The sequence below is a fragment of the Nansenia antarctica genome (assembly GCF_963989245.1).
Source record: "Nansenia antarctica genome assembly, chromosome: 2".
NCBI classification, from domain to species: domain Eukaryota; kingdom Metazoa; phylum Chordata; class Actinopteri; order Argentiniformes; family Microstomatidae; genus Nansenia; species Nansenia antarctica.
The window spans coordinates 48,102,012-48,112,429 of record NC_137675.1 but is presented as its reverse complement, the minus strand read 5'-3'; positions in this window follow the sequence as shown (position 1 = coordinate 48,112,429).

Sequence of the window (10,418 nt, the reverse complement as noted above, 5' to 3'; positions counted from 1 at the left end):
TGGAAACGGGAGAGGGCAGAGAAGGGTGGCTTCTCGGTAAGTTGCATTTGTAACGTTTGATCATGACAACTAACCAGGCAAATGCTTATACTCAGTAGGCTACTCAAGTTGTAAAAGAAAATCAGGGGAGGTGGTGGATTTGATCATATGAGGACAATTTTAGCATCCCCTCAGCGTCAGTGACTTCAGTGTCAGTAACTTGGTAAAAATGTCATTGCATGTGTGCGCACCTTGAAATAGCAGTAATACCACGTTCATTGATAAAATGACATAAAGTATGGAAAGAGTGGATGGCCGTTTTAGAAGGGGGATGATTTTGACTGTTTTTATTTCAGGGGGATACCATCCCCCCTCATCACCCCTCATCTCATGGCTGCGAACTCCCTTTGCGAACTCCCAGACACCGGAGAAAATCCAGTATAATTTAGCGCGTGGCCGGGCAAGGTCCGTTGTGGAACGCACTAGGCATGTTGAAGGGGAGATAGACAGCTCCGGAGGGATATAAAGAAAGACTGAAATACAATCAGAAACATCAGTTCCCTTTAAATCTTGAATTAAACTCATTTTCTCGGCTGATAACAACATCGTTAATTTTATTATTTATTATTACAGTTTAGGCAGTGCGGCTCACATTCCTGTAATAACTCTGCATAACCAGTAGGTAATGTGCGTACGCAAGGTGAATACACGACGTAGAGCTACGATCGTTTCCATGGTCAAATTGACTCACGTTGAAATTGTATAAATCACTACGTTGATGTGGTTTTCTACGTACGACACGGGTAAGATCTAAGCACTTTCTATAAATGAGGCCCCAGATCTGACTGAATTATTACAGGCATGTTTTTTAAACATTTTACTCTCTCTCCCACACACACACACACACACACACACACACACACACACACACACACACACACACACACACACACACACACACACACACACACACACACAGGTTTGTCCACCAAACATACCCTCCATGGCTGGTGTGCTTGTTTGATCTGCACCTGGAACACATATTTGAAGATCCACTTTGAGAGAGGACTTCCAGGACTCCAGGACATACTGGTCTCGTTCACGTTGATGTTGATGTTGGGGATACCAGGAGGATGCATCTTAACTGTCAGAACAGAGGGAGAGAGAGAGAGAGAGAGCGAGGGGTGGGAAAAGAAGAGATAGAGAGAAATTCATGATTTAATCAATTGGTTTTTAGTTGATCTCGAACAAACACAACATATTGTGCTTTGTATCTGAATGCTGCAATGTCAATGTTGAGGAACGAAAGCTAAATAATTTCACTTTTGTACAAATGTACAATAAGATGTAATAAAAGCTAGTCTGACTCTGATCCTGATCCTGATCCTCGGTTCTACGGGCGAAGAACTCTGTGCCAATGACAATGTGCTAGTGAAGAGCACCTCCTACAGTATGTCTAGGAAATGGACTGAAATCATGTTGTATCTTACATTAGACGAATGCACTTATTGTACATCGCTCTGGATAACCTGCTAAATTACTCAAATGTCAATATAGAAATGTAACTGAATAGACGTCTGTGCAGAAGTAAGAACTATACTCACTGTGATTGAGAGGTGAATAATCTGTGAGTTGAACCACCTCAGTGCCCTCACACTGCACCTGGATGCTGGGGAGTTTTTCACCAGCACTGAACTTCTGGAGATGCAAAGGAACAAATGGTAAATGGACTGACTTATATAGCGCCTTATTCCAAAGCGCTTTACAACAGCCTCTCATTCACCCATTCACACACACATTCACACACCAATGGCGGCAAGCTGCCATGCAAGGCGACGGCCCGCGCATTGGGAGCAATTTGGGGTTCAGTGTCTTGCCCAAGGACACTTCGACATGTGGCCAGCCGGGGCTCGAACCACCGATCTGCCAACCTTGTGATCATTAGACGGCAGCTCCACCTCCTGCACCACAGCCGCCCCATGAACACAACAGTTGTGAGGAACACAACAGACGATTGTCTCTTGTCTCTCTGTGGACCGTGGATACAAAACATTTCTGCACTCACTGTACTGGAAGTGGCTTTGACACTAAGGTGTCTGCTAAATGGCATGACCGTAGGTTATCATTACGACGTCATCATGTTTTCCAGATAGGCTCAATAGTTAATGTCTGTTTGATACTTCAGTAGGTCGTTATATTGGCACCATGGACCAAGAGCCTAATGAGAATGCTATATTTGTATCTTGTATTATGCTTATTGCCTGATTATTATGATTATTATCCGGACAATTTGCAGACAATAAGGCAATAGGCATAATTCACGATAATAAGGTGAAAAAAAAGGTGACAGTAGTACAGGACATAAGTGACAAAAAATAATAAGACAGGATATTATCACAAGGACTTTCTTATTTGTGTCACTTTTTTTAAATCTTGAATTATGCATATTGCCTTATTGTCTTGTGCTGCAACATCAGGAACCGAAGCCTAAAGGCCAATGCACACAGCGTTTCGATTCCATTGTTTTGAATGAGACAATGCACACGGCGTGCGATGCGATATTGTCGCACGACAACATCCGATTCTCAATTCACACCAATTGAAAGAATTCAAAGAATTGAGAATCGAATGTTGTCGTGCGACAAAATCGCACGCCGTGTGCATTGGCCTTAAGAATGTAATGTGACATAACAATACATTTGAAACTTGATAGACAGTGATAACAGGGATTTACTCACATGATATACAGTGATAACAGGGATTTACTCACATGATGTGCCTCAAAGACAAAGCTGCAGCCTTGGAGAGAGGAGTCTGGACCATCCCAGGGTTTCAGATCACAGCTGCTAGCGCTACGCAACACCAACAAACAACAACATGAGGTGAAAACCTCGCCACAGTAAGTAACACATTCAGCATTTCATACTGTACATTTAAAACACTAATTAACAATTTCCCTTATTGCAGTAACACTGACAAAGGCTCATTCACCACAATGAGCGACACGGTAGTATTAAAGGATGTGAAACTTATTTCGTTTTTGTCAACATTTATCCCATTCATAAGAACTGTAGCTGAAACATTACATCCTTACAATTGTTTTTGATTGACGTAGTTTTTCCTGATGCCAATGATCTTGCAGTCCAGGTCTGGGGGAAGCTCAGTGCTGTTACACACACAGGTGACGTTGTTAATGTAGTCGTTCACACAGGACAGTCCTTGGAGGGAAGGATAGGGAAGATATTATTATTATTAATAATATTAATAATAATAATAATAATAATAATAATAATGATAACAATAATGATAATAAGAATAACAAAAACATATATAATATCAATAACAATAATAATAACAACAAAAAATGTATAATATTAATAACAATAATTATTAGCGTTATTGTTATTATTATTATTGTTGTTGTTATTATTCTTGTTATTATTATTTTCATCATATCTAGTTCCCACCAGTCATACTGTATATGTTTCTCTTTTTATATAGAGTGACTAATATTAGATAAGATATCTCATACATATACAACCAATATTATCATCATAACTATAAAACTCATCAACTCATCAACCTCACCAATCTTATTATGTCAATCACTCCACAAGATGCTAACAGTGTTTGATTTTCATGCATTGTGGAGGAATACTCCTTTCTTCCTAATAAATTTGGTTGGGTATCGAACTTCAAAATTCAGTGAATGAAGACATGTACAAATCTAATAACAATGATCAATAATACATTTTAATACAAGCCGGAGGAGAGTACAATAGTGTCTCTCTCTAAGTCGGGGGTACAGAGAAAAGGGTGCAGTTCTTATAGGAGAGAAAGCTTCTGGTACATTCTATTCCATAGTATTCCATATAAGCCTCTTTCTTGGTCTTCCAGTTTCCCAACCTTCTGGTCCCATGACTTCACTGGAAGGGCCCTTTATCTCTCCCCCAGCACCCAACCACACATGAACGTCTCACAGACTAACCTTGATTGCACATACATAATTACTCTGCATTGTGTTCTTTAATATATGCAACTATAGTTATACAAAATGATTTGCCTTCCACATGTCTACATTCAATTGAATGGGAAAGTGTGTCCAAACTTTTGACCGGTACTGTATATGATGAGGCTGACTAGATGTGGACTCTTACCTGGGAGGGCTGTATGACTCTTACCTGGGAGGGCTGTATGACTCTTACCTGGGAGGGCTGTATGACTCTTACCTGAGAGGGCTGTATGACTCTTACCTGGGAGGGCTGTATGACTTACCTGGGAGGGCTGTATGACTCTTACCTGGGAGGGCTGTATGACTCTTACCTGGGAGGGCTGTATGACTCTTACCTGGGAGGGCTGTATGACTCTTACCTGGGAGGGCTGTATGAATGACGCCTGGTTGAGAGGAGATCAGCACCAGCAGGAAGGACCAGAACCACGGGCTCTCCATCGCTGCTACCACAGTCAAGGAGGGAACACATTATTACCACGGTCAACAATCTACCTTCAAAAAGAGAATTTATTGTTGATACTGTAATGGAAATCTCTGATTTCACCTTCTGGTCCCTGGTGAGACTTTACCAAAAAGGCACAAACACAATGCTTGTTCCTTAGTAAGTTTTAATAAAATAGTTTGCAAAGTATCGGCTTTATCCACAATCAACACACAACATAGGGTTTGGATGATCAATCAAGGTAGAAGCCCACAGGAGAGTTAAGTCAGGGGCGCTTAGGTGGCGTAGCGGGTTAAGCGTTGACCATGTAAGCGGTCCCCGGTTCGATTCCGGCCGGGGACATATCCTGCATGTCATCCCTCCTCTCTCTCTCACCCATCCTTCCTGTCTAAATCTCTACTGTATCTGTCAATAAAATGAAAAATATGAGTGGGAATGCCCCACTCAGAAAAAAAAAGGAAAGTAAAGTCAGACTATTTATACCCCAGAGAGAGCTTTACAATCGAGGCCCCAGGGTGGGGTGAGGAACACAGTGTTCTATCACCAGCCTTGACTAGGTAGGTGACATTATAAGAAAACAAAGGCTAGCTGTATTGCTATCTCATTGGAGGAACAGATGGAACAGATTGATGCCTCACTATCTCATTTGTGGGGCAGATTGATGCTGTTCTGAGGGCTCTATACGGACCACATTCCTATTCAAAAAGGGAGACGAGCAGTAAAATATGTTCAGACATTAACATTGTTCCTCAGATAGGCGAGAGACCTTCGGTGCAAAGCTTATTCAGGTGGTCAATTTATCTCGGATTAAGACAGACTGTTGAGTTATACTGAAGGTTACTTAAGGTCAAAACCCTCCCATTTTAAGTGAACAGTGTATGAATCACATAAAACACACATAACTTAATGATTTGTGACATTACCTCATTCAAATGAGACTAATGAGAGCTTTAACACCCTAACTAACAATTAATATTACACATACACATTTTGCCAAATTACATTTGATATTGACCAAAAAAAAAAGTAGTCACCCTAGTCAGTTGGAAGGCTACAGCTTTTTAGTGACCTTTGACCTGGTGTGATCTCAAGCTTTAACAGGTATCTTGACATTGCACACTCTCAATTTGGTGACATGAGACTCTGCTTTAAAGGGCCAATCTAATTGGTACAGCATACATTTTTTAAGAATATGACATAACCCTAACCCAAATATGAGTTTAGATCAACTGTCTTACCCCATCAGAAGCCAAAAAATCGGCGCCATCTTGGACATCCAATGTCTGGATATGAACACTTGAACACTTGATCTCTGCACTTTATATTTATATTATTTATATTAATTATGACTCTTGCACTTTGATGTTGGTTTGCACTGTCTTGTCCTGTCTTGCACCTGTCCTGCTGTAAACCGTGCTCCATTGTTCCAAACCAAATTCCTAACATGTTTACATGTCATGGCAATAAAAGTCTTCTGATTCTGATTCTGATTCTGAAAATACAAATGCTGCAATTGTAAACAAACGCTGCTTCAAAACACTGTTTCAAAACGTTGCTTCAAAACATGGTTACAACTGAATTTCTATCAAATTGCTCATGGTGCTTCTCCAGCCCCATTCCCAAGCTGTTCGCCCAAAAAAGTAGCGGCAACTTTGTTGTTGTTTCAATTACAGATTTCCCCACTGCCCATGGACTATCAACACACTGGTCTTCAGAGGCTGAGGTCTACAGTAACAAGCCTCTCTCACACAGTGAACTTCTTACACCAGCAGTCACAAAGTGAGTGAGCAGCAGACGACCTGGAAACATGTCAATCGGTGCTAACACCACAATATGTGTGATGCAATACACACACACTCATTTACATTCACATTGTTGGCATTTAGCAGACGGCTTTATCCATATCAACTTACAACAAATAAATGTGTCTAAGTAAGTGAATCATCTATCAATCAGTCTACACTCATATATCCATACACTCATACAGTTAGGTCCATATATATTTGGACACAGACAGAATTTTTGTTATTTTAGCTGTTTACCAAAACATCTTCAAGTTACAGTTATATAATGAATATGGGCTTAAAGTGCAGACTCTCAGCTTTAGGGTATTCACATCCAAATTGAAGGAAGGGTTTAGGAATTACAGCTCTTCAATATGTAGTGCCCTCTTTTTCAAGGGACCAAAAGTAATTGGACAATTGACTCAAAAGCTGTTTCATGGGCCAGTGTGGGCTATTCCTTCATTATTTCTTTATCAATTTCTTTATCAGGTAAAAGGTCTGAGTTGATTCCAAGTGTGGCATTTGCATTTGGAAGCTGTTGCTGTATATGTACAACATGCGGTCAATGGAGCTCTCAATGCAAGTGAAACAGGCCATCCTTAGGCTGCAAAAACAAAAACAAAATCCATCAGAGAGATAGCGGGAACATTAGGAGTGGCCAAGTTAACTGTTTGGTACATTCTGAGAAAAAAAGAACGCACTGGTGAGCTCGGCACCACAAAAAGCAAGATGCAAGAAAATAGCGCTTGGAACAGCTTATGATCCAACGCATACCACATCATCTGTAAAAAACGGTGGAGGCAGTGTGATGACATGGGCATGCATGGCTTCCAATGGCACTGGGACACTAGTGTTTATTGATGATGTGACAGAAGACAGAAGCAGACAGATACATTCTGAAGTGTTTAGGGATATACTGTCTGCTCAGATTCAGACAAATTCAGCAAAGTTGAATTTTCTGCAATGGCCGAGTCAATCCCTTGATCTCAACCCGATCGAGCATGCATTTCACTTGCTGAAGACCAAACTAAAGGCAGAAAGACCTACGAACAACTGACAGCTGCAGTAAAGGTCTGGCAAAGCATCACAAAGGAGGAAACCTAGCATTTGGTGATGTCCTTGTGTTCCAGACTGCCCGCAAAGGATTCTCGACAAAGTATCAAAAATGAACATTTTATTTATGATTATGTTAATTTGTCCAATTTGTTATATTTGAGCTCCTGAAAATAGGGGACAATAGGGGACTGTGCATAAAAATGTCATACAATATTTTTGAATGTATTTATATTAGTTATATTATATATATTCTATTATAATATTTTTAAAGCTGAAAGTCTGCACTTCAATTGCATCTTCATTGTTTCATTTCAAATCCATTGTGGTGGCATACAGAGCCAAAATTATGGAAATTGTGTCACTGTCCAAATATTTCCGGACCTCACTGTACATTCATACATCCATACACTCATACACTCATACATCCTACACTCATATACTCAACTTCCACCGAAAGTACAGATACATGTCACAACCCCCACACACGCAGCTGGGTACCTCTACACCAAGACAACAAACACGGATGAGAAAACGAAACACAACCGCTTGTCTCCACTGATGGGGCTACGGCTCTTGTTGGCACCAACGGACCAGTGTAAAAATCAGTCTAAACTCTTATCCACATAAGTGTGTGCATGTGAGACAGATAGCAAAGACACATCTTCATTCATTTCATCCTTAACAGCAACACACTAAACAAGAGTAATGTGTAAATATTTCAAGTTAGAAAACTAACATATACTGTATACACACACACACACACACACAGACAAACGCATACATACACATAAATAGATGCTGTACCTGTATAGGCCTACCGTTTAAGTCAGGGCTAGGGTCAGTACAGGTGTGCAGTTGTCAGAGTGCTCATTTTGTTCTCTTGTTTCCTTTGCTCTGTTTGACTGTTTGACTGATGCTCTCTTCTCCTCTGTTCTTCTCTTTCTTTATCTCAGGTACAGATCTTTCACTCGCTGACTCAGTCCCTCTCGATCTCTATCTCTCTCTCTCTTCCTCTCTCTATCATCTCTCTCTCCTCCCCCCTCCTCGTTCTTTCTCTCTCTCTCTCTCTCAATTGAAGTGCCCAATGACATTTCATGGTGACACACGTAACCACAACCTCTCTCTCTCACTCACTCTCGCTGGGGCTAACACATCTGCCTGAGTCTGCAGGAAGCCACACAGAAGCCGCACAGAACACTGTGAAAATGTTCTCTCTCTCTCTCTCTCTCTCTCTCTCTCTCTCTCTCTCTCTCTCTCTCTCTCTCTCTCTCTCTCTCTCTCTCTCTCTCTCTCTCTCTCTCTCTCTCTCTCTATAACACCCCAATGCTCTAGACTAGCCCAACATATTAGCCCCCTGGGCCCCATCACTTGTAAAAGTTAAAATAATGCATCAGCAGCAAAAAAGAAAGATGAACAACACCGCATCCTGTCTCAGTAAAGTAGGGTGTTCACTGAGATGTCCCACAAAGACAGGACAGGGGGTTTCACAGCATGAAAGAGTATCATTTAAGCGCAGAGAGTCAAGTTGGAGTAAAGTATACTCCCGATATAGACTCACCATGTCTTGAAATAACCAATAGTTCACACATGAATGTATCACTCACCACACCAAGTCACTATGTACTGTAATACTGCTTCCCTTTGACACCAAACCATGAAGGAAACAGGTATTACGTATGAGAACTGACTCATATCCCTATGAAAGAGCTGACCTTTAGGACAAAACCACACATTGGATTACACTGTGTATGACAGTGCCAAACTCAAGGGCTGCGGGCCGAATGCGGCCCGGCAGCTCATTTTATTCGGCCCGCGAGAGCTTGCAATTAAGGATATAATTGCTTATAATACAATTCTATGCCGCTTTACAGAAGTACGGTGTCCATAAACTACATTTCCCAGCCAGGGCCGGCCGCTGGCATAAGCGGTTACGCTTACGGTCGGGCCACAACTGCTAGAGGGGGCTACACTTTTGTGACGTCGATTTAGCTCAAGCTACCATCCATCAATCAAAAAATCTGAATAGTACCAAAATGTCCAAGAAAAGAAAAGTTAATGCAGAGGGAAGGCAATTTAAACAGAGATGGGAAAGTGAATACATGTTTGTGCTTATTGGAGACAAGCCGGTATGCCTTTGCTACAAGGAAGACAGAGCAACAAAAAGTGAATTAAAAGGCAGCCTGCATTCTCAACAGAATATGTTTGCAAAAGTTAGAGCAACACAAATGATGCAGCAGCTTTATTGTGGCTAAAGAAATCGCCCGATCTTCCAAGTGTTTTTCAGAAGGCGCATTTTTAAAGCAGTGTTATGCTGAAGGTATGTGAACAGGTGTGCCCTGACCAGAAACAGGCTTTTAACAATGTCAGCTTGTCAAGGAACACTATCGCAGACCTCATAGACTCTTTAGATGACCTTTTGCAAGGACAGTCCTACTTCTTTCTATCTGTCCAATAAACGTTCACAAGCATCCGTTGCCATTACATGATGCACGTACAGGTCCAAAGGTTCATTAAACTCCAGTAACCGCATGAGTAAGTACAATGTTCAGGGGCTGCTTTGTAACATGCAGCTGATATGTATCTGTCTTGTTGACATACAAATCAATGACGAAAAGGGACAAAGACTCTACTTGCTTACTGCGCAATACATGCTTTGCACGCTGAAATGAGCAGGTCTAGTGAAGTCTCTATCTGCCCATCTTAAGTGATGCTCTATCTTTTAGTACATGGGGGCATTGTGCAACGTTCTCATACTCTGAGAAAGAGCATTCAACAAACAGCATGAAGTTCAAGTGAAGTTGTGTCACAACATCAGCCCCGTCTGTGGGGGCCTTGGCCTTAGAACACTGACACCCCCACGTTCCTCAACTGTTAGAGCCTTTGTTTGTGTGAATGTGTGTGTGTGTGTGTGTGTGTGTGTGTGTGTGTGTGTGTGTGAGTGTGAGTGTGTGTGTGTGTTTTGGGGGGGATGTATGTGTGTGTGTGTGTGTGTGTGTGTGTGTGTGTGTGTGTGTTTGCCCACGTGCACGTGTGTGTCTGTAGCATGGTGCTTGTTGAAAAGGTCAGAGTCTGTGGCGGGAAGTCAGTGAGCAGCTAGGTTGTGGTGTGAAAAGAGGTGTGAAACAATATGTATTCTTATAGCAAA